The sequence below is a fragment of the Hyla sarda genome, chromosome 4 (genome assembly GCF_029499605.1).
Source record: "Hyla sarda isolate aHylSar1 chromosome 4, aHylSar1.hap1, whole genome shotgun sequence".
NCBI lineage: Eukaryota > Metazoa > Chordata > Amphibia > Anura > Hylidae > Hyla > Hyla sarda.
This window is the reverse complement of record NC_079192.1, coordinates 395,481,823-395,507,783: the sequence shown is the minus strand read 5'-3', so window position 1 is coordinate 395,507,783 and position 25,961 is coordinate 395,481,823. Positions and strand designations below refer to the sequence as shown.

General features: G+C 44.1%; 1 protein-coding gene across 1 annotated transcript in view; it reads right to left on the bottom strand.

Annotated features, from left to right (window-relative positions):
* LOC130267430 (solute carrier family 45 member 3-like) overlaps positions 1–25,961 on the bottom strand; it is a 49,044-nt gene that overhangs the window by 19,545 nt on the left and 3,538 nt on the right. The gene's annotated exons all lie outside the window — the stretch shown is intronic.

Here is a 25,961-nt window from a genome sequence, read left to right as displayed (position 1 = left end):
GTGTGGGAAGGAGGAAAATGGAATCATGGGATTTGTAGGCAAACAAGAAAACTGAAAACAGGAAATACAAGTTCAGAGAAAGCTAGTCACAGTGTTATGGTAATCTCACAACATAGCCATTTAGCACAAGACGCGCAGATCCTTCCTAAGCATGTCCATTACTGCCTGCCAAGTACGTACTAAAATCACTTTATGGTAGAGAACCCCTTTAAAAGTAAACCCAATCCAGAGGACCGGGATAAGTAGCTGATCAGTAAGGGTCCAACCACTGTACCCACACCAATCACAAGAACGGAGGGGAATTATCCTCCCAGGTGAATGGAGCAACAGGGCCCATGCCGGACCATTATTCTCTTTGTTCTTAGTGGGGCTTATGGACATTGTCAAGTACTGAACTCCCATAGACCGTGAATAGAGCAGTAGCCCATTTACGGGGGACGATCGACCTCCGTAACCCCCTCTGTCTGCCAGCACATGTTCATATCACAACTCTGGACAGGACAGGACAGGAGGGTCCATTGACCATTCTATGGTTTGTTATAGGGGTTATTCTAAGATTAAAAGTTAACCCCTATTCAAGGGACAGGAGATAAGAAGCTGATCAGTAAGGCTCCAACCATTGGTACCCCCACCAATCAGATGAATGGAGGTCCATTTCCCCCCCCCCTGGTGAACGGAGTGGCAGCGCCCATGCTTGACCACTATTCTCTTTGTTCTTAATGGAGCTTATGGACATTGCCAAGTGCTGAACACCTATAGACATTCGTTTTATAGAACAGAGCAGTAGCCGATTATGCACGCTGCTTCTCCAATCACTCAGGGGACAACTGACCTCCATTCTTGTGATCAGTGGGGTCTGAGTGTTTGTAACTCATCCAAACTCTTCTTATATCTCTTGGACCAATGCTTTACCTTGTTAGCAAACAATGCAGTTCCTTTCAGGAGGATAGTCCTGTCCAAGTTGATGTCACACAATAGCAAAGAGGAGGGGACCAATCAAGAGTTGACACCATTCTATCTAATGGGCCTATAGAAGCCAGGTGGGCTGCAACCAGGGCTCAAGTCCTGCAGGAAAGCATGGGAACTGAGTTCCTGCACTTTTTTCACAGCAGGAACACAGTTCCCATTAGAAGGAGTCCTGCAGAACCAGCCCTTGAGTGGAAATATTGAGTGAGTTCCTGCACAATTTTACCCAGGATTTGACCCCTGGCTGCAACTAGGATACATATATCCGAAAGGTGCTTAAAGGGGTACTCCGGCCCCAAGACATCTAATCCCATATCCAAAAGATAGGGGATAAGATGTCTGATCGTGGGGCACTGGAGGAAGCGCTGGAGGCTCTCAGTGTTATGCCTCCCGACCACGGGGACGGAGTATCGTGATGTCACGACCCCGCCCCCATGTGATGTCGTGCCCCTCCCCTCAATGTAAGTCTATGGGAGGGGGCGTGACAGGACCCCCGCGATCAGACATCTTATCCCCTATCCTTTGGATAGGGGATCAGATGTCTTGGGGCCGGAGTAACCCTTTAAGGCTCATGGTCTGGACCTTATTTGTTTAAGTGACAAGTGACCTGTTGGACAGATGGAGCCCTGGGTGGGTTCACCAATGTAGAAGGCTGAAGGATAGCTGCGTTGGCCATGCACACGAGATATGTGGTGGAGGAACCCGATGATTTTAGTGGAAACGACAGATAATTTATAGTATACGGGGCCTCCTAACCCTCCCCTAATGGCAGATGTCAGAAAAGAGAAGAGTGTGTTGGATTTCAGCTGTGTGATCCTTTTGTTTTCTTTCTTCTCCCTTGTTATTCTGGATACGTACATGCTCGACTCAGCCGAGTGTGAATGTGTATGGGAAGATCAGGAAAGATAGCCAGCCACACGAGTGTTCATCCAAAAGCTATGAGTTTGGCCAGTGCAGGAAAGCCTAGCTACCCCCGTGGAAGAATCAAGATGACAGATCCCTCCAAGGACAGCACAGGATAGAGCTGGCGCACAAGACTTGAAAGCTAGTTGCCTGATGAAGCTGGTTATCCAGCGAAACGCGTTGCATGCCGGGTAAAATAAATCAGTTTTTACCTTTCAAGTCTTGTGCGCCAGCTCTATCCTGTGCTGTCCTTGGAGGGATCTGTCTTTGCTTCACTTTGTGTTGCCAGGAGCGGCTGCCGCGTCTTGCCCGTTCAAGGTTTTATGCCTATACCATAGTTGTACTTGGTCGTAGTACAACCATCATCGGTGAGCAATATTGCTTTTAGCTTTTCTTTATTTATTAACGGTACCACACTAGGAGCGCCGTCTCCCTTTGTTTATAGTTGTATCTGGAATAGGGCCTTTTTGTTATAATATGATGCATGCTATATCTGGAATACTAAATACCTTAATAGCACTGTCTCTTTAAAGGGGTACTCCACTGGAAAACATTATTTTTTTTTTTTTACATCAACTGGTGCCAGAAAGTTAAACAGATTTGTAAATTACTTCTATTTAAAAATCTTAACCCTTCCAGTACTTATCAGCTGCTATATGCTCCACAGGAAGTTCTTTTCTTTTTGAATTTCCTTTCTGTCTGACCACAGTGCTCTCTGCTGACAACTCTGACCATTTTAGGAACTGTCCAGAGTAGGAGCAAATCCCCATAGAAAATCTCTCCTGCTCCAGACAGTTCCTAAAATGGACAGAGGTGTCAGCATAGAGCACTGTGGTCAGACAAATCTGTTTAACTTTCTGGCACCAGTTGATTAAAAAAAAATGTTTTCCAGGGGAGTACCCCTTTAAAGGGGTATTCCAGGCAAAACTTTTTTTTAATATATATATATATATATATATATATATATATATATATATATATATATATATATATATATATATCTCAACTGGCTCCGGAAAGTTAAACAGATTTGTAAATGACTTCTATTAAAAAATCTTAATCCTTCCAATAGTTATTAGCTTCTGAAGTATTCTGTCTAACTGCTCAATGATGATGTCACGTCCCGGGAGCTGTGCATGATGGGAGAATAACCCCATAGGAACTGCACAGCTCCCGGGACGTGAGTCATCAGAGAGCAGTTAGACAGAAAACAACAACTCAACTTCAGAAGCTAATAACTATCGGAAGGATTAAGATTTTTTAATAGAAGTAATTTACAAATCTGTTTAACTTTCCGGAGCCAGTTGATATATATATAAAAAAAAGTTTTGGCCTGGAATACCCCTTTAAGGACCTATTGATGATATAAAGTATGTCTATACTACAGTATAGCGATAATATTTCACCATCTGTCAAATAAAGCACAAAAAACAATCAATGAGTGAACACCGGAGCGAAGCTATCTAGTGAGGCAATAATACTGTACCTTCATATACCCCGAACTTGCCGCGGCGAAGGCATGACAAGGCAGGAATCTCCGCGCTATTATGTCTACAGCGTCTGACCTCATTCCATCTTCATTGGGCTTATTCCATACAGCTGTGTTTACACTGAGACCCAAAACTAAAATTACACCCCCCCCCCCAGTACAGAGGAATCCAAGAACCAGCTGCAACCAAATGTCTATCACTGTATAGAACATATGTCTGACAAGTACAGATGTAGCAGTGCTGAACGTCTCCTTTCATTTCATTGTGGCTTTAAATTAGATACCTGCAGTCCTATGTAAATTACAACAAAATCTCCGCCAAGAGAAAGAAAAATGTAAAATTACATAAATAGGATTACATAAAGCCTATGTAAATTACAACAAGAGCTGTGCCAAATGACAAACTAAGCTCTGCAGCACTATAGATACAGTTAAAGGGGTACTCCAGTGGACATTAAGTTAAACAGATTTTTAAATTACTTCGATTTAAAAATCTTAATCCTTCCAGTACTTATTGGCTGCTGTATGCTACAGAGGAAGTTGTTTTCTTTTTGAATTTCTTTTCTGTCTGACCACAGTGCTCTCTGGTGACATCTCTGTCCATGTCAGGAACTGTCCAGAGTAGGAGCAAATCCCCATAACAAACCTCTCCTGTTCTGAACAGTTCCTGGTCATGGACATAGGTGGCAGCAGAGAGCACTGTGGTCAGACAGAAAAGAAATTAAAATTTAAGTAATTTAGAAATCTGTTTAACTTACTGGCACCAAATGATTTAAAAAAAAAAAAAAATGTTTTCCAGTGGAGTACTTCTTTAAAGGGAATGGGTCCTGTAGATTTGTTTTTGCTATTAAGAGCAAAATACTGGAAGGTTTTATTTTTTCTACTCTGTTTCTATTTTTTATAGTTTTTTTTATTTTTTTATTTTACTTTTGGGGCAGCCATCTTACCTGATCTGTTAACAGCATTTAGAGATATGCTTTATAGCAGGGCCCCATGGACATAGGCAACCACAGACTAAATAATGACTGTGACATGAAGGGAGATGAGGGGACAGTAATGACTGACACATGGGGGGAGATGAGGCGACACTAATGACTGACACAGGTGGGGGTGTGGGGACACTAATGACTGACACACAGGGATATGAGGGGACAGTAATGATTGACACACAGGGGAGATGAGGGAACATTAATGATTGACACACAGGGGAGATGAGAGAACATTAATTACTGACACACAGGAGGAGATGAGGGGACACTAATGACTGACACACGGGGAGATGAGGGGACAGTAATGATTGACACACAGGGGAGATGAGGGAACATTAATGATTGACACACAGGGGAGATGAGGGAACATTAATGATTGACACACAGGAGGAGATGAGGGAACATTAATGATTGACACACAGGAGGAGATGAGGGGACATTAATGATTGACACACAGGGGAGATGAGGGAACATTAATGATTGACACACAGGTGAGATGAGAGAACATTAATTACTGACACACAGGAGGAGATGAGGGGACACTAATGACTGACACACGGGGAGATGAGGGGACAGTAATGATTGACACACAGGGGAGATGAGGGAACATTAATGATTGACACACAGGGGAGATGAGGGGACAGTAATGACTGACACACAGGGGAGATGAGAGAACATTAATTACTGACACACGGGGAGATGAGGGGACAGTAATGATTGACACACAGGGGAGATGAGGGAACATTAATGATTGACACACAGGAGGAGATGAGGGAACATTAATGATTGACACACAGGAGGAGATGAGGGGACACTAATGACTGACACACGGGGAGATGAGGGGACAGTAATGATTGACACACGGGGGGATGAAGGAACATTAATTACTGACACACAGGAGGAGATGAGGGGACACTAATGACTGACACACGGGGGGAGATGGGGGGACACTAATGACTGCCACACGGGGGGGGGGGGGAGATGAGGGGACACTAATGACTCATGGCACAATTTTTCATGTTCCACCAATCTGCTTTAAACAACAGGCACCCAGTAAGGTGATAGGATGACCGATCACCTACCCACCGACATTGGGGTACTCCAACATTAACCAGTCATCACCAACTGTGCCCGTTCCTGCAGCATCCTGGTACTGTGCATACAATTCCGACATGTTTCACATGCCACACCAGGTAGCACTAAGTGAGTGATCCAGCGACGTACCATAATTTACATTCTGCAGGATTCACAGGAGAGCATATGACAAGTCCCCGCAATGAGTGAGGTAAAGGTCACAGCTTTATACAAGACTATTTAAAGGCACAGGCCTTAGGAAAGAGCTAGCTATACAGAATGTGAGAGTGACTGCGTGCGGCTCATACTTCACAGGTATCCACTAATAATTCACGCTAAACCCTTGGCCTCGTCCGCACATTCAGATAGACAGAATATAGGCGCCACTTCCTCACATTGGGCCCCCTCTTGCTGTACAGCCCAAATGTGACTTTACCCTCTAGACCAGTGTTTTTCATTCAAGGTACCTTTGGCTGTTACTAAAGTACAACTCCCAGCATACCCGGACAGCGAGCGCTTATAGCAGCCGGGACCTGCCATGCATAAAGCGAGCACTGCTCCGGTGCTCGTGTCATCTTCAGGACGACCCAACACATCAGGCCGTACATTTAGGTCCGTTGCCCTTAAGGGGTTAAAGAGATAATTCTGCAGGGAGGGGAAGGCTGAGCTCTGAGCTTCATCTATTGTCTTCTTTATCTAATTGCGTCACCTTTCATTGTAATGCTGTACAGATCACTTTCCAATTGCCTTTTATCAGCACAGACAGAACAGGAAGTCTTAGCTTAGTTTTGAGCCTAGTGATCAGAATGGAAAGTGCAAGATTTCAGGATAGTGATATACAAAAAAAAATAGTTTGGAGATATTTTTTACCTAAAAACTCGATTTAGGCCATTTTCGGATGACACATCCCATTTGAAGAGATACTTAAATGGGTACTCCGTTGCTCAGCGTTTGGAACAAACTGTTCTGAACACTGGAGGCGGAGTCAGGAGTTCGTGATGTCATAGCCCCACCCCTTCATGATGCCATGCCCCGCCCCCTCAATGCAAGTCTATGGGAGGGGGCGTGACAGCTGTCACGCCCCCTCCCATAGACTTGCATTGAGCGGGTGGGACGTGACGTAATGAGGCAGCAGGGCTATGACATCACGAGCTCCCGGCGCCGGCTCCAGTGTTCAGAACAGTTTGTTCCAAACGCTGAGCAGCGGAGTATTCCTTCAATCGTGCTGATTCTGGGACCATCACATCTGCAAAAGATAATATCCCATGTACAGTTCACACCTGCATAATGAATCGAACGCAGGCAGGAGAGTAGAATTCTATTTTTTTGTACAAAGAGCATGTCGGCCATGTAGTGTTACACGAACGGCCCAAAACTTTTTAGTGAGAGTGTAATGCTCCATTTCTCCTGTAGGAGTGCTGTAGGGAAATGGAACACTAGCTGGCAGATTCTCCTGCAGATTGCAGCTGATTACTGGGGCACAGGCTGCACTGGGGGACTCGAACAGGAGTTGTCAAAACTATACCAAACCTAAAAAGCTCAAAAGGGTCATACTATTCAGTGTCAGTAATATCAGGACTACTTCCCATACTTTTAACTAAACTCTGAGCCTGTCAATATAATCTTCATAAAGGACATGAAAAAGCACTTGGAAACTGGAGAACTTCTTTAAAGGGGAACTCCACTGCTCAGTGTTTGGAACAAACTGTTCGGAAGAATGGAGTCAGCGCCGGGAGCTTGTGTAATAGCCCCACCCCCTCATTAAACCAGGTTGCCACGCCCCCTGCCATAGACTTGCATTGAGGGGGCGGGGTGTCACGAGGGGCGTGGCTATGATTTCACAAACTCCCGGCGCTGGCTCCAGCATTCGGACCAGTTTGTTCTAAACGCTGAGCAGCAGAGTACCCCTTTAAGGGCCCAACTGGGAAAAATGCATAGTCATAGTATACAAAGGATATGCATTGTGCATTGTTGATCTGTTCATGGAGAGGGACAGTTTGTGCCGTGTAACAAAGACGGACATTGGCAACAGAAGCGGAGTCTAGTAACGTGATCCTCCCAGCACCGAGATCTGTTGACTAACATCTCACATTCTTAGAGTAACAAGAAACTTTGCCTTCAAATCGGGATCAAACAGGGATCGTAAAATTATTTTTGCTTTCTAATTGATCTGGTTTTAGTAGGAAATAGTTATATATAGGATGTCGGTACCATCGCCATAAAGATGAAAATCTCATACTATGGTGCTGGATTTTGCCTCAATAAGGACTTGGTGTCTTATAAACACAGGTTCCTGGTAGCTGAGAAGGTTGGACAATCTAGAGCTGGACCTCCTCTCTCCATGAGCCTTATACTTGGTCTCACCCATCTTAAGGAGTTAAAGGGGTACTCCGCCCCTACATATCTCCTATCCAAAGGATAGGGGATAAGATGTCTGATCGCAGGGGTCCCTCCGCTGGGGACCCCCACGATATCCCCACTGCACCCAGCGTTCGATTCGATCGGGTGCAGCGTCGGAGGCTTTCAACGTCACGGCTGCGCCCCGCTCTTGACATTACGGCCACGCCCCCTCAATGTAATTGCATTGAGGGGGCATGACCATGACTACACGAGCTGGACGTGACTGGGCCATCACAAGACCTTTATCGCCAGTGATCTGGCACAGAGCGAACTTCACTCCGTGCACCAGATGTCTGGGGTGCTGTAGCCGAGATCGTGGGGGTCCCCAGCGGCGGTACATCTTATCCCCTATCCTTTGTATAGGGGATAAGATGTCTAGGGGTGGAGTACCTTTTATATCCCCCCAAAAAACAACAAAATATTTTATGTGTGACTCCGTACATAATCCTGATTATGCGTGTATAATTTTTATGTGTCTAGCACCTATTTTTCTCTAACAAATCTCTCTGTTGCTCTCTTAGTTGTCATTGTGTGCTTTGGAGGGGGGATGTCCCTCCCTCTACACGAATAATATCTCTCCCCGAGTCTGCTGTGCTGTGCTGGGTCTCTTCATCCAATCACTGCAGGCTGCTCTGTAACCCCCTCCTCTCTGTTTTCATGCTGCAGTCTGATAGGACAGGAGTGAGTACAGAGGAGTGCTAGTCCCGCTCCTCACTTACTGAACTTTGTCACAGCCCGTGCTTCAGCCGGATAGCATTATGTTCTGGATGGTATATGGACCCCTAGTGGCCATTGTTTATAAGCCATAGTTTCTATAAAAAGGTGATTAAAAAATGTATTTTAAGTATATTAGAAAGGTTAAGGTTTTGCCAAGATGTGCAACACATAAAATGTTTTTGAATCTGACAGTGCCCATTTAAAGGAGGAGTCCAGTCCTGAAAAACGTATCCCCTATCCTAAGGACAGGGGATCAGTTTCAGATTGCGGGGGATCCGACCGCTGGAGTCCCCGCAATCTCCTGTATGGGGCCCCGGCAGCCCGTGGGAAGGGGCAGAGCCGGAGATTGCCGAAGGCAGCACTCCAGCTCTGCCATAGAGTTGTATTGAGGGGGCGTGTCAGCCGCCACTTCATGCGGTGGTCAACACGCCCCCTTCCCACGGGCTGCCGGGGCCCTGTACAGGAGATCACAGGGGGCCCCAGCGGTCGGACCCCCCGCGATCTAAAACTTATCCCCTATCTTTAGGATAGGGGTTAAGTTTTTCCGGACTTGACTACTCCTTTTGGGTGGCCATACACATTAGATAAAAGTAGAAAACAGAATGAAGAAACGGAAAGAAGTCACCTGGAGACAGGAACAAAATTAAATAATGTCATCAATTTAACAAAAGTTGACTTATCGGAGGATTGTATCACATTACTTTCAAAAGGACTTAATTTTGGACTTTGTGATCCATTTAACTATACTCAATTTGAAATTGATTTATATAAATCTATCCGTAAGATGAATCTCACAATTTTTTTTTCCAAAAAAATCAAATAATAAAACATTGATGGAGCAGAAAGAAGGAGAAACTCCAGTTAGTTGGGATTCCGCATTGTAAGCACATTTTCAGCGGAAGAACATGCCCTCGTTCACACATTAACCACTTCTTTTCAGGATTTACCTGATAAAATTCACTCTGAAAAGGAGGCAGAGAATCCCTTCACAGGCGGGAAGCAATCTAGGTTCTCCCCTCCCATAACACCAGGCCGGTCATTAGACCTGTTCAGGGAAGCGGACTGTAGGGAGGTAAAATCCCTAATATCACTAGAAGTAATCTCACCCCTAGAGAAGAAACGGCACTTAAATGGCTTACAGGGTAGCTCCCACCATCCTATTTTTTTTTTTTTGCTAGCCCGTTAAACCCCCCCCCCACCCGCTACGGCACTAGCCCGTTCCCTCCTTACCCCCCCCCCCCCTGCCCCGCATACCCCGTTCCCTCATTACACTTGCAATCACTGCAGAGTCCGGCAGCGGGCGTGCAGGGTCAGCGGCGGCAACGAGGTGGCGATGTGCGGGAGGAGTGGCCTCCCAGCCAGTGGCCGGGGAGCCAATGCGCTCGCTCCCGCCTGTCTGATTGACAGACAGGGAGCGAGTGCAGCCTAACTGAAAAAGGACCGATTGCCACTCCAAAATCAGTCCTTTTTCAGTGGCCGGTTTTTAAATGTAAATTAAACCTTTTTAATGAAAAAAAAAAAAAAATAAAAGTATATTAGAGATATGTTGTAGTACATAAGTACTACAACATATAAAAAAAGAAAGTTGGTGACAGTGCCCATTTAACACACGAAGAGATCTTAAAATATGTGGGGCCGATAAAGGTGGCAGCGTGGTAGTGTTATATACAGATTACTATCATTTTGAAGCAGCTAGAAAACTACAGAACAAAGAGGTATATACTCATTTATCTAGTAATCCCACACATAACACGGTCAAAAAACTTAGGTCCCTTCTTAGATCCCATACAGACAAAGGCATACTCTCCACAAAAACCGCAGAACGACTCAACATTGAACATCCAAAATACCCCAAATGGTACTTTCTCCTGAAAATCCATAAGTCGCAGAGCCGATCCCCTGGTCGCCCCATTGTTGCGGGGATCGGCTCTGCGACTGAACTCCTTTCCCAATACCTTGAGTATCTCCTTAAACCATGGTTAACATCCATGCCCACCTATGTGAAGGATACGTCCGATCAGCTCAGTGATTTCACTTGGAGTGATGATTATCATCTCGCATCTATTGATGTCCAGAGTCTGTATACCCGCATCCCTAGGGATGCGGGTGTACAGGCTATCCATGAGCTCCTGTGAGAAGCTGGTAGATCGGATCATTTTATATCCTTCATATGTGAATCCCTATCTTTCGTTCTCTCACATAATGAATTTCAGTTTGAAGGAGATTGGTATAGGCAGGAGACCGGCAAGGCGATGGGCCCGCCAGTCTCCTGCACATATGCCAATCTCTTCTTAACTATTTTTTAGAGGACGTGTGTATGTCTGTGTGATTGGTTGTCTGTCTGTGTTGAGCCTCTTCTCGGGGTTGCCGATGATCCTTTTGGTATGCCTTATCTCCTTCCTATTGCTTACTGAGGCTCACTGGGACCTCCGGGGAGTGTTGTTCTCTCTTGTTTTTTTTATGTTTTGTTTTTACGTTGGCGATGGCGATTTGTTATCTTTATTTGCAAAAAACTTAAAAAATAAATAAATAAACGAATGCGAAATCATGCTGATTGCAGCACCTGAAGTGGCAAACTGATATTCTCTGTCTCCACGCTCACATACAGCTTTAGTGAAGTGCCAGACATCACCCTCTATTTTGTATCTGATTTTTTTTATATATATATACACATACAGTGGTCCCTCAAGTTACAATATTAATTGGTTCCAGGACGACCATTGTATGTTGAAACCATTGTATGTTGAGACCAGAACTCTATGGAAACCTGGTAATTGGTTCTGAAGCCCCAAAATGTCATCCAAAAATAGGAAAAAGTGAGGATTAAAGAAAAATAAGTAGATAACTAATATAGATAAAGCAAATCCTTACATATAAAAGTAATAATGATCTGCTGGGAGCTGTAATCACTGTCTATGTCAGCGTTTCCCAACCAGGGTGCCTCCAGCTGTTGCAAAACTACAACTCCCAGCATGCCCGGACAGCCAAAGGCTGTCCGGGCATGCTGGGAGTTGTAGTTTTGCAAGAGCTGGAGGCACCCTGGTTGGGAAATGCTGGTCTAGGTAGAGGACAGGAGCTTCTTCAGGGTCCTGTATAGTGCACGCAGGGTCCTCAAAATTTAAAATGGAGCCGCCCTCACCTGGTGTCCAAAGGAGAAGCTAACCCTGAAACAGGTAAAGAGTACAGAACATGTAATACCTTCCTGTACTGTAGGGGGCGCTACCAGACATCAGTCAGTGCATACACTTCAGTAATACAGGTAAAGAGTACAGAACATGTAATACCTCCCTGTACTGTAGGGGGCGCTACCAGACACCAGTCAGTGCATACACTTCAGTAATACAGGTAAAGAGTACAGAACATGTAATACCTTCTTGTACTGTAGGGGGTGCTACCAGACGCCAGTCAGTGCATACACTTCAGTAATACAGGTAAAGAGTACAGAACATGTAATACCTTCCTGTACTGTAGGGGGCGCTACCAGACACCAGTCAGTGCATACACTTCAGTAATACAGGTAAAGAGTACAGAACATGTAATACCTCCCTGTACTGTAGGGGGCGCTACCAGACACCAGTCAGTGCATACACTTCAGTAATACAGGTAAAGAGTACAGAACATGTAATACCTCCCTGTACTGTAGGGGGGGCTACCAGACACCAGTCAGTGCATACACTTCAGTAATACAGGTAAAGAGTACAGAACATGTAATACCTCCCTGTACTGTAGGGGGCGCTACCAGACACCAGTCAGTGCATACACTTCAGTAATACAGGTAAAGAGTACAGAACATGTAATACCTCCCTGTACTGTAGGGGGCGCTACCAGACACCAGTCAGTGCATACACTTCAGTAATACAGAGGTTTTACCAGTGAATGCCCATTCTGATTGGTCGGTTCTTTCAGCCATTGACACGTTTCACAGATCTGGACTGTCCGTACATTGTATGTTGAGTCTGGTTTCAACTTACAATGGTCCAGAATAGACCATTGTATGTTGAAACTATCGTATGTTGAGGCCATTGTAAGTTGAGGGATCACTGTGTATATATATATATATATATATATATATATATATATATATATATATACACACATATATATATATATATATATATATATTTAATCCATGTAGTAAAGGATGACGGCTCTCAGGTCTAGATGCCCCAATGAAATGAATCTGTTCTATTGATTGAGATATGGACGGAGGAACACGACACAATACAATTAGGCAGATTGTGAATTATTTGTGGAATGTTAAACATCTCCGGTGTCTGACTGAGGGCGGCTTGTTCTCTGGGAACGAAAAGGCTTATCCCGCATTTAATGGCTCGAAATCTGATCTCATTTTCAATAGATGAAGCTGAATAGGAACAATGACAACACCATTAGCACAGGAACAAATATATGTCTATATATATATATATATATATATATATATAGTGGTAAAACTGTGGAAAACATATGCATCATGGGTAGGGTTGCCATCATTTTTGCAAAAAAAAATAATAAATACCGGCCATGCTAATTTGCATAATGAATTATATATGCGTGACATCACAGGATACACTTATGCGGGGGAAATTTTGTCTTATTGTGACCCCTATAACTTTTTTATTTCTCCTTATACGGGGCCTGTATGAGAGCTCATTTTTTGCGCCCCGATCTGTAGTTTTTAATGCTTCCATTTTTGTTTTGATTTTACTTTTTGATCACTTTTTTAAATTAAATTCGGGATTTGCAGTTAGTTACTAACAACAACTCCCAGCATGCCCCGATACAGCAAAAACAAAACCTACAACTCCCAGCATTCCCCGATACAGCAAAAACGAAAACTACAACTCCCAGCATGCCCTGATACAGCCTGTGGCTCAGCAGCTGCCCCAAACGAAGACTACAACTCCCAGCAAGTTGGACTATATAGTATAGGTCAGTGTTTCCCAACCAGGGGTGCCTCCAGCTGTTGCAAAACTACAACTCCCAGCATGTTGGACTATATAGTAGCATATAGTATAGGTCAGTTTTTTCCAACCAGGGGTGCCTCCAGCTGTTGCAAAACTACAACTCCCAGCATGTTGGACTATATAGTAGTATATAGTATAGGTCAGTGTTTCTATACCAGGGATGCCTCCAACTGTTGCAAAACTACAACTCCCAGCATGTTGGTCTATATAGTAGTATATAGTATAGGTCAGTTTTTTCCAACCAGGGGTGCCTCCAGCTGTTGCAAAACTACAACTCCCAGCATGTTGGTCTATATAGTAGTATATAGTATAGGTCAGTTTTTCCAACCAGGGGTGCCTCCAGCTGTTGCAAAACTACAACTCCCAGCATGTTGGTCTATATAGTAGTATATAGTATAGGTCAGTTTTTCCAACCAGGGGTGCCTCCAGCTGTTGCAAAACTACAACTCCCAGCATGTTGGACTATATAGTAGCATATAGTATAGGTCAGTTTTTTTCAACCAGGGGTGCTTTCAGCTGATGCAAAACTACAACTCCCAGCATGCCCGGACAGCCGTTGGCTGTCCGGGCATGCTGGGAGTTGTAGTTTTGCAACAGCTGGAGGCACTCTGGTTGGGAAACACTGGTATAGGTTATAGTGCAACATTCTAGGAGTTGGAGGATTGGGTGGATAAATACCAGCCATTGCATTGCCGGTATTTTTAACATATAAATACCATTTGCTGTGCCAGTAAAATACCAGGCAGGTGGCAACCCTAATCATGGGGCAAATGGTCCTCCTCTTCTGCTACCCCGCAAATGGTGAAGAGTAGGTGAAAACTGCAGGTGACAACCTTGATGACTTCTGGGATTTTCGATTGGACGTGCCATATGTGAGTGGTTTGGTCATAGAGGGTCCCTAGCGTCACATTGCCATCAACCTTGAGACCTAGGATGGCAGAGAGATGGCCAAGACCACCGATTTATGTCGGACCGGCAAGCGTGTGAGGAGGCAGCTCAACAGTACCAATACATTTTGGAGAAGAAAAGCATCTAGGCCACCTGGATTCCAGCAGAGGTGACATTTACGTGCATATTTAGGGTATGTAGCACAAAATACAACACATTCATGTCTATGGGAGGGGCCATGACAGCCAACACACCTCCTCCCATAGACATGAATGGATGGAGGGGGCATGGTTTGACGTCCTGGCGGGGGGGGGGGGGGGGGAGGGGGTAGGCTTGGTTGTGATGTCACGATGATGCCCCTCCATTCATGTCTATGGGAGGGGCCATGACAGCCGACACGCCTCCTCCCATAGACATGAATGGATGGAGGGGGCATGGTTGTGATGTCATGATCACGCCCCCTCCATTCAAGTCTATGGGAGGGGCCATGACAGCCAACACGCCTCCTCCCATAGACATGAATGGATGGAGGGGGCATGGTGCGACGTCCTGGCGGGGGGGGGGGGGTTGGGGTTTGGTTGTGATGTCACGATCACGCCCCCTCCATTCATGTCTATGGGAGGGGCCATGACAGCCAACACACCTTCTCCCATAGACATGAATGGATGGAGGGGGCATGGTGTGACGTCCTGGCAGGGGGGGGGGGTAGGCTTAGTTGTGATGTCACGATCATGCCCCTCCATTCATGTCTATGGGAGGGACCATGACAGCCGACACGCCTCCTCCCATAGACATGAGTGGATGGAGGGGGCATGATGTGACGTCCCGGCGGGGGTTGGTTGTGATGTCACGATCACGGCCATCCGCTCCAAACGTTCTGAACAAAAAGTTCACAACACAAAATACACTGCAGAATTTACAAGTGGCGTAGCCATTTTTACTACTTCGGACACAGGTCAGCTTATGTGGAGTAGCAGAAGAGCTTTGGCCCAATGATACTTTTTTCCTATTTTTTAATATATATATATATATATATATATATATGTTCCTGTGCTAATGACATTGTATTTGTTCCTATTCAGTTTCATCTATTGAAATTCAGATCAGATTTCGAGCCTTATAGGGAAATGGGAGAAGATGACCTTCAACCAACAAACATCTAGGCCCCGTAATAAGCTTACTATAAGAATAAGGTTTTATTCGGCAGATCCCACATATTTGATCCTCCATATATACAGGGGGCTCCTGACGCTCCCTAGATGGCGTATTTAGGGCACAGAAGGATTGGGTACGTTGGATGTATGTGACCGATCTAATGCATTATGCCACTTTTTAAAGGGGTATTCCAACGTCAGGAAAATAAAAATGCTGCAGAATCATATAGCCTTCTTTACCTACTTGCCCCAGTTCTGAAATCACCACAAATTAATTTGTTTTGTGGGTATGTAATCTGTAATCCTCCTACCATGTCCTACCATGGAGGAGCAGTTGGTAAGTACTACGATTCCCAGAATGCACTGCTTTCCCTGAGCTTTTTATCACAGCACTCCAACAGCACTCCTGCCGGTTCCCTGCCTAGAACTGCTACAGCACATCTCATTTCACTGGAGACTAAAAGCACAATCAGTGAGGTTGCAGCACCTGCTGTATTCATTCCCTGCCTCCTTCCCTACTCAGCACAAGGCAGCATGCTGATAACACACCTCATTCTTCCCTAATGTCCCAAATATATATATATATATATATATATATATATATATATAGCTCTCTCTCATATATATATATATATATATATATATAATTTAATCTATATCTCTAATCTATAGCTCTCTCGCTCATATATATATATATATATATATATATATATATATATATATATATATATACACACACATAATCTATATCTATCTATAGATAGATAGATAAAAGTCTATCTATCCATATAGGAGATTAAAAAAAAGCCAGTGGGAGACCGGTGAAATGTTGTATCACCATCTTATGGGAAAATAAAACCACTATTTGAACCATTTCTTGGAGTGCTGCAGAACCTCTTTGCAAGTATCTGACAGACAGACCGTGACCTGGACTGTGCTGACGGCACACACTGTATTGCTCCATTATCGGGTTGTGCTGCTTACATTTTTTTGGGAGTATCTATATATGTATTTAACAGGGAGATGGTAATGTAGGCTGTAGGGGCTGATCAGAAGTGATGACATCACTCAGGGGGCGGGGCTTAAGCTCAGAGAGAAGATCTAGCCAAGCCTCCTGAAACAGCAGAGGATGATGTATTGTCTCAGGAAAGGGGAGGAGGAGTTTGAGAACTGCTGAGACAACACCACACTGACAATAGAAGGACTACACAACTTCCTGTCAGGAATTAATTCAGGATTTTTTTATTTTTCTTTAAAGCAGTACAATTAGTGATAACACTATATTAGCTATTTCAATGAGGGTTTTGCTAGAAGGGTGCGGTTATCCTGCCGTATACAGAGCTGTAAGAGAGTTTACAGAGTTTATCATTTACTTGTCCCAAGAGGACATGAAGTCATCTCTTAGAATATGTTGGCCACAGAATCGGCCCCACCATGCACCACTTACCAGGCAAACAATCAGGACCTGGTATTTGTCCTTACATTGCCAGAGGATGAACCGGGACCTTTGATCAGACCCTTTGATCAGTGAAACCTCAGTTTAAGAGTTGAAAGATCTAAGGAATAGAAACATGAAAAGATAAAGAAGGACAGACCTGTCTCCCACGTTAACCTGCCACCTGGACCTAATGCAGTATAGCTTGCTACATATGACTCTTGCCTTTGACAGTCCATCATTCACTCATTGCAGCCAAGAGAAGACAGGACATGACTTGGAGTCCACATTTTAGGACTAGTTTTATGGCCTCGACACCTGTTTCTAGGGTGAGCTAAATTAAAGGGGTTCTCCAGCATAAGGTGATTTTAGTACGTACCTGGCAGGCAGTAATGGACATGCTTAGGAAGGATCTGTGCTTGTCTTGGGGCTAAATGGCTATGTTGTGAGATTACCATAACACTGTGACTAGCTTTTTGTGAGCTGGTATTTCCTGTTTTCAGTTTTCTTGTTTGCCTACAAATCCCATGATACCATTTTCCTCCTTCCCACACATCAGCCACCCCACCCATTGAAACATAATTGAGCTGCAGACCTGTGGTTTTCAATCAGGGTGCATACAGCTGTTGCATTAGTTGCAGATTGATCCCTCCACCCATTGAAGCAGACAGGCTCCCTGTCATCAGCTGACTAGTGAGTCAGGTCTCGACTGTATTGCAAGCTGGGAAAAATCTGAGACAGCAGTCATTTTGTATGCTGTTAAAAATAAATATTGGGGTGAAAATCACAAAATCACAGAAGAATTGTGAGAAAACCGTCACACACAGGTACAGACACTATAATATGAACTACACTAACTTTACAGCCCCTGTAGCATAGTCAAATAAAAAAATTCCCGGAATACCCCTTTAAGTTCAAGCAACTGTGGAGGGTCCAGTTGTTGCCAACAGGTTAGATTCAATCCAATTGCTTCCCAACCAGGGTGCCTCGAGCTGTTGCAAAACTACAACTCTCAGCAGGCCGGACAGCCTTCGACTGGTCTATTCCCATGTTGCAATTTTGTTGCGGTCATTTATTCCACTGTCTTTTTATCTAAGACTGAGATGACTGGAATGGAATTTTTGAAAGTTCTGAAAGGGGGTATCCAGCATTTTGCCAAAAAAAGCAAAAAAAAAAACATTCCTGAGGAAGAAAAAGCTGAAAAAAATAAAAAAATATATACTTATCTAGCCCTGGTCCCCCACTGCTCAACTCTCTCTTCTGGGAGGAGCAGGACCTGCCCGTTCAGCCAATCACTGGCTGAGATGGGACACCGTAGCATCAGCAGCTCCGAGAGAAGATCAAGCGAGAAGATCAAGAGCTGAACACGAGTTGCAGGGAAACAGTGGGGGGGAGCAAGACTAGGTAAGTATAAGGTTTGCTTTTAATATTCATATTTTTTACCCCTTTAAAGGTGTTATCCAGCCTTATAAAATGGAAAGCCTATGCTCAGGATCCTGCAGGATTGATGATTAGATGGGTGGAGGTCTGACTTCCCCGCACGTCAGTTGACTGAAGAGGCGGCAGCACTTGTGCGAGTATCCAACTGAGGCCTCATTCACCTTAAAGGGGTACTCCGCCGCTAGACATTTTTATCCCCTATCCAAAGGATAGGGGATAAGATGTCCGACTGCGGAGGTCCCGCCGCTAGGGTCCCCGAGATCTCCGGCATTCTAATAAAAACGCGGGTTTCCGGCAGCAGTGGTCGTGATGTCACAGCCACGCCCCCTCCATTTATGTCTATGGGAGAGGGCATGACAGCCGACACGCCTGCTCCCATAGACATGAATGGAGGGGGCTTGGTGTGACTTGGTGTACCGGGGGAGGGGGTCATGATGTCATGATCATGGCCGCCCGCTCCAAGCGATCTGCTGGGGCACGGGAGTACCCCTTTAAGGAAATTCCGCCTAGAATTTCCAATTTCCAAAATGTTCTTTCCATGAAATTTGCTATAGTATTCCACTTCCCCGACGCTTGTTTCCACAGATATATTTTGCGTGAAATAAGCGCAGATTCCCGAGTGTAGAAACTGATTTCCATTCAGAAAAACTCTGAGCAGAATTTCCGCAGTGTGAACGGGGCTTAAAGTGGTACTCCGGAAGGGAAAAACAAAATTCTAATCAACTGGTGCCAGAAAGTTATACAATTTTATAAATGATTTCTAGTTAAAAATCTTAATCCTTCCAGTACTGATCAGCTGCTGTATGCTCCATAGGAAGTTGTGCAGTTCATTCCTTTCTGACCACAGTGCTCTCTGCTGCCACCTCTGCCCTTGTCAGGAACTGTCTATAGCAGGAGAGGTTTGCTATGGGGCATTGTTCATGCTCTAGTCTAGACAGTTCCTGACACTGACAAAGGTGTCAGCAGAGAGCACCGTGGCCAGACTGGAAAGAACTACACAACTTCCTGTGGAGAATACAGCAGCTGATAAGTGCTGAAAGGGTTAAGATTTTTAAATAGAAGTAATTTACAAATCTGTTTAACTTTCCGGAGCCAGATGATTTGAAAACATTTTTTTTCCCTTCAGAGTACCCCTTTAAGTCTGTTCATACTTGCCATTTAATTTTTACGGCACAGTAAGGTTCAGCAGCGCGGTGCTGTTTACTTGAATGGGATCAATTAAGCAAGATATATAGGTCTCCAATTCCCAAATGTGGTTACAACCCCCCTCTCTCTTTTTAATACAGTCCCGTCTACTGAATCCATGATGCTACGGAGAAAGCCCATATATTACAGGATGATGTTACATGTGGCTTCATAATGTTTCTCTCTGCTCAACAGGGAGGAAAGAACAAGGCAGAAATACATTTGTCATTACAGGGGGGTAAAATAGAAAATTAAAGCATGACCCCGGCACAGGTGGCCGCCATATGCTTCTTGTGGACACGCAATCTCAGCCATTACAGTAAGTCTCTAGGAGCACGACAAGACTATGGTCGGAGTGAACAAGGTTTGTATTGGGGAGTATGATGTGATACATGGTACATGTTCCTAGATACAACACATAACCCTAAATGGCCTCTTTATATAAAGGGAAACATTTGACGTAACTCCAGAAAAGTCATCCCGGCCCATAGGGCACAATACTTAAAGGGGCATTCCAGGAAAAAACTTTTTTATATATATATATCAACTGGCTCCAGAAAGTTAAAGAGATTTGTAAATTACTTCTATTAAAAAAAAAATCTTAATCCTTTCAGTACTTATGAGCTGCTGAAGTTGAGTTGTTCTTTCCTGTCTAAGTCCTCTCTGATGACACCTGTCTCGGGAAACGCCCAGTTTAGAAGCAAATCCCCATAGCAAACCTCTTCTAAACTGGGCGTTTCCCGAGACAGGTGTCATCAGAGAGGATATAGACAGAAAAGAACAACCTTAACTTCAGAAGCTCATAAGTACTGGAAGGATTAAGATTTTTTTAATAGAAGTCATTTACAAATCTGAAACTTTCTGGAGCCAGTTGATATATATAAAAAACGTTTTTTCCTGGAATACCCCTTTAGGGGTTATCCAGAAAAAAAATGTATTTATTTATTTATTTATTTTTATATCAACTGGCTCCAGAAAGTTAAACAGATTTGTAAATTACTTCTATTTAAAAATGTTAATGCTTTCAGTACTTATGAGCTGCTGAAGTTGAGTTGTTCTTTTCTGTCTAAGTGCTCTCTGATGACACGTGTCTCGGGAACTGTCCAGAGTAGAAGCAAATCCCCATAGCAAACCTCTTCTACTCTGTACAGTACCCGAGACAAGCAGAGATGTCAGCAGAGAGCACAGAAGCTAATAACTATTGGAAGGATTAAGATTTTTTAATAGAAGTAATTTACAAATCTGTTTAACTTTCCGGAGCCAATTGATATATAAAAAAGTTTTTGCCTGGAATACCCCTTTAACCCCTTCCCGCAGAATGTCATATATAAACGCCGGGTTGTGCAGTGCGTTCGCGCATCCCGGCGTTTATAAATGACATGCAGTTAACCCGGGTTAACTGGCAGAAGTCCCGCTGTTTCCAGCAGGGGACAACTTCTGCTTCACCCCCAGGACCATCAATTGATGGTCCTGGTCAGCGATCACTGTGATTGGTCCCTGTGGACCAATCACAGTGATCTGGGGTGAAAGTTCAGATCCCCCGCACTGCCCGCCCCTGGAAGTCGGGCAGAACGGGGGACGAAGGCTGCAGGGGCTTGCGGGGACCTGCGGCACACGGGGGGAACACGTGGGGACCGGCGGACTTACCTGGAGCAGCGGCAGGACCGAGGAGCAGCGGCAGGACCGGCCACGTGGAGGAGCAGCGACGGGACCAGCAGGTAAGTATGTAGTCCTCAGAGGCAGCAGTGAAGATCTTCACTGCTGCTTCTAGGAGTCTGAAAACTACAACTCCCAGCATGCCTAGACAGCCTTTGGCGTGGGCATGCTGGGAGTTGTAGTTTTGCAACATCTGGAGGGCCCCAGTTTGGAGACCATTGTATAATGGTCTCCAATCTGTGCTCTTCCAGCTGTTGCAAAACTACAACTCCCAGTATGCACTGACTGTCCAGGCATGCTGGGAGTTTTAGTTCAGCAACATCTGGCCCTTCAGATGTTGCCGAACTACAACTCCCAGCATGCCCTTCAGCTGTCTGGGCATGCTGGGAGTTGTAGTTTTGCAACAACTGGAGACACACTGGTTGGGAAACATTGTCTGTTTCTAACTCAGTGTTTCCTAACCTGTGTGCCTCCAGCTGTTGCAAAACTATGACTCCCAGCATGCACTAACAGACCATGCATGCTGGGAGTTGTGGTTTTGCAACAGCTGATGCAAGCCCCCCCCGCCCCGCCACCCCCTTGAATGTACAGGGTACATTCACATGGGCGAGGCTTTTACAGTGGGTTTCTCGCATCTTGAGATGCAGCAAATTTTGCGCTGGGAAACTCGCTGTAATCCCCCGCCCATGTGACTGTACCCTAAAAACACTACACTACACTAACACAAAATAAAATAAAAAGTTAAAAACACTACATATACACATACCCTTACACAGCCCCCCTCCCCCAATAAGAACGTCCGGTACACCACTGTTTCCAAAGCAGAGCCTCCAGCTGTTGAAAAACAACAACTCCCAGTATTGTCGGACAGCCGTTGACTGTCCAGGCATGCTGGGAGTTTTGCAACAGCTGGAGGCACCCTGTTTGGGAATCACTGGCGTAGAATACCCCTATGTCCACCCCTATGCAAATCCCTAATTTAGGCCTCAAATGCACATGGCGCTCTCACTTTGGAGCCCTGTCGTATTTCAGGGCAACAGTTTAGGGTCACATATGGGGTATCGCTGTACTCGGGAGAAATTGCGTTACAAGGTTTGGGGGGCTTTTTCTTCTTTAATCCTTCATGAAAAGGAAATGTTGGGTCTACACCAGAATGTTAGTGTAAAAATTTTTTATTTTTTACACTAACATGCTGATGTTGCCCTATACTTTACATTTTCACAAGAGGTAAAACGGAAAAAAGCCCCCCAAAATTTGTAACGCAATTTCTCCCGACTACAGAGATACCCCATATGTGAGCGCAAAGTGCTCTGGGGGCGCACAACAAGGCCCAGAAGGGAGAGCGCACCATGTACATTTGAGGTGATTTGCACAGGGGTGGCTGATTGTTACAGCGGTTTTGACAAACGCAAAAAAAAAAACCCCACATGTGACCCCATTTCGGAAACGACACCCCTCACGGAATGTAATGAGGGGTGCAGTGAGAATTTACCCCCCACAGGTGTCTGACGGATCTTTGGAACAGTGGTCCATGAAAATGAAAACTTGTACAGCCCACTGTTCCAAAGATCTGTCAGACACCAGTGGGGGGCAAATGCTCACTGTACCCCTTGTTACATTCCTCAAGGGGTCTAGTTTCCAAAATGGTATGCCATGTGTGTTTTTTGCTGTTCTGACACCTTAGGGGCTTCCTAAATGCGACATGCTCCCCGAGCAAAATTTGCTCTCAAAAAGCCAAATATGACTCCTTCTCTTCTGAGCATTGTAGTTCGCCCATAGTGCACTTTAGGTCAACTTATGGGGTACCTCCATACTCAGAAGAGATGGGGTTACAAATTTTGGGGGGTATTTTCTGCTATTAACCCTTGCAAAAAGGTGAAATTAGGGGGGAAACACACATTTTAGTGGAATTTTTTTTTTTTTTTTTTTACATATGCAAAAGTCGTGAAACACCTGTGGGGTAATAAGGCTCACTTTATTCCTTATTACATTCCTCAAGGGGTCTAGTTTCCAAAATGGTATGCCATGTGGGTATTTTTTGCTGTTCTGGCACCATAGGGGCTTCCTAAATGCGACATGCCCCCCGAGCAAAATTTGCTCTCAAAAAGCCAAATATGACTCCTTCTCTTCTGAGCATTGTAGTTCGCCCATAGTGCACTTCAGGTCAACTTATGGGGTACCTCCATACTCAGAAGAGAAGGGGTTACAAATATTGGGGGGTATTTCCTGCTATTAACCCTTGGAAAAATGTGAAATTTGGGGGGAAACACACATTTTAGTGAAAAAAAAATTTTTTTTTACATATGCAAAAGTCGTGAAACACCTGTGGGGTATTAAGGCTCACTTTATTCCTTGTTATGTTCCTCAAGGGGTCTAGTTTCCAAAATGGTATGCCATGTGAGGGTTTTTTGCTGTTCTGGCACCATAGGGGCTTCCTAAATGCAACATGCCCCCCAAAAACCATTTCAGAAAAACGTACTCTCCAAAATCCCCTTATCGCTCTTTCCCTTCTGAGCCCTCTACTGCGCCCGCCGAACACTTAACATAGACATATGAGGTATGTGCTTACTCGAGAGAAATCAGGCTACAAATATAATTATGCATTTTCTCCTTTTACCCCTTGTAAAAATTTAAAAATTGGGTCTACAAGAACATGCGAGCGTAAAAAATGAAGATTGTGAATTTTCTCCTTCACTTTGCTTCTATTCCTGTGAAACACCTAAAGGGTTAAAATGATGACTGAATGTCATTTTGAATACTTTGGGGGGTGCAGTTTTTATAATGGGGTCTTTTGTGGGGTGTTTCTAATAAGAAGACCCTTCAAATCCACTTCAAACCTGAACTGGTCCCTGAAAAATAGTGAGTTTGAAAATTTTGTGAAAAATTGGAAAATTGCTGCTGAACTTTGAAGCCCTCTGGTGTCTTCCAAAAGTAAAAACTCGTCACTTTTATGATGCAAACATAAAGTAGACATATTGTATATGTGAATAAAAAATTTTTTTATTTGTAATATACATTTTCCTTACAAGCAGAGAGCTTCAAAGTTAGAAAAATGCAAAATTTTCAAATTTTTCAGCAAATTTTAGGATTTTTCACAAGGAAAGGATGCAAGTTACCACAAAAATTTACCACCATGTTAAAGTAGAATATGTCACGAAAAAACAATCTCGGAATCAGAATGATAACTAAAAGCATTCCAGAGTTATTAATGTTTAAAGTGACAGTGGTCAGATGTGCAAAAAACGCTCTGGTCCTTAAGGCCAAAATGGGCTTGGTCCTGAAGGGGTTAATAGAGAGGACACCCTACACAGGACCCCCATCTATCAGCCAGAAAAGCCACTTGATATGGAGAACCTCTAAGATTAATGCATTTTATATACAGTATAAATACTGTAACTCAATTTCTCTGGGAACTGTATTATTTCACTTGACCTGCAGGGGTGCTGTAGAGAAATTGAACACTTGGTTCCATCACAGATCAGGCTGATCACTAAGGGTCTTAAAGGGGTACTCCCGTGGAAAACTTTTTTTATTATTTTTTATTTTTTTAAATAACTGGTGCCAGAAAGTTAAACAGATTTGTAAATTACTTCTATTTAAAAAAAAATCTTAATCCTTCCAGTACTTTTTAGGGGCTGTATACTAAACAGAAATCCAAAAAAAAAAGAAATGCATTTCCTCTGATGTCATGACCACAGTGCTCTCTGCTGACCTCTGCTGTCCATTTTAGGAACTGTCCAGAGCAGCATATGTTTGCTATGGGGATTTTTTTCCTGCTCTGGACAGTTCGTAAAATGGACAGCAGAGGTCAGCAGAGAGCACTGTGGTCATGACATCAGAGGAAATTTCTTTTTTTTTTTGGATTTCTCTTTAGTATGCAGCCCCTAAAAAGTACTGGAAGGATTAAGATTTTTTTAATAGAAGTCATTTACAAATCTGTTTAACTTTCTGGCACCAGTTGATTTAAATAAAAAATAAATTGTTTTCCATGATAGTACCCCTTTAAGGTCTGACGCAGGGTATCCCAACCATTGCGCCTCCAGCTGTTGCAAAACTACAACTCCCAGCATGCCCGGACAGCCAAAGGCTGTCCGGGCATGCTGGGAGTTGTAGTTTTGCAACAGCTGGAGGCACACTGGTTGGGAAACACTGGTCTAGGGTCCATAAATGTGGATAATGCATCAGTCCTATAGTATCGTCCATTGTTTATGAATGCCGGAGGGGGGGGGGGAACGCAGCAAGATGCGTTCCCCTGTCCGGTGCCGGTCCGGCGTGTCCAAACCAAGGCACCGGATGAATGTGAACTGTCCCATTCAAATAATTGGGAACAGTTCTATCATCGGTTTTCCTGCAGCGCTCTAGAAAATGCAAAATGCAAATTCATCCGGAAAAGGTGCGGGACGTCGGACATATGTAAAGGGGGGGGGGGGGGGGGTTACAATTACTTGAGAGGGATTCACCTATTCAGAATGAAGAACAACAATACAGAGTCACCGAAAACGAATACGTATGCAAATGCTATGTAAACGGATTGTATTCATTTACTTGACAATTGTTGACAACTGTTTAGAAACAAAAGTAAACAAAACATAAAAGAAAACAAAAACAAACAGAACAAATTCTCTAATCTCATTGCGGCCCCTTAAGTGAGTTATCAGTCTGGAATTTTACATTGGAAAAGTTACTTATGTAAAAGGGATT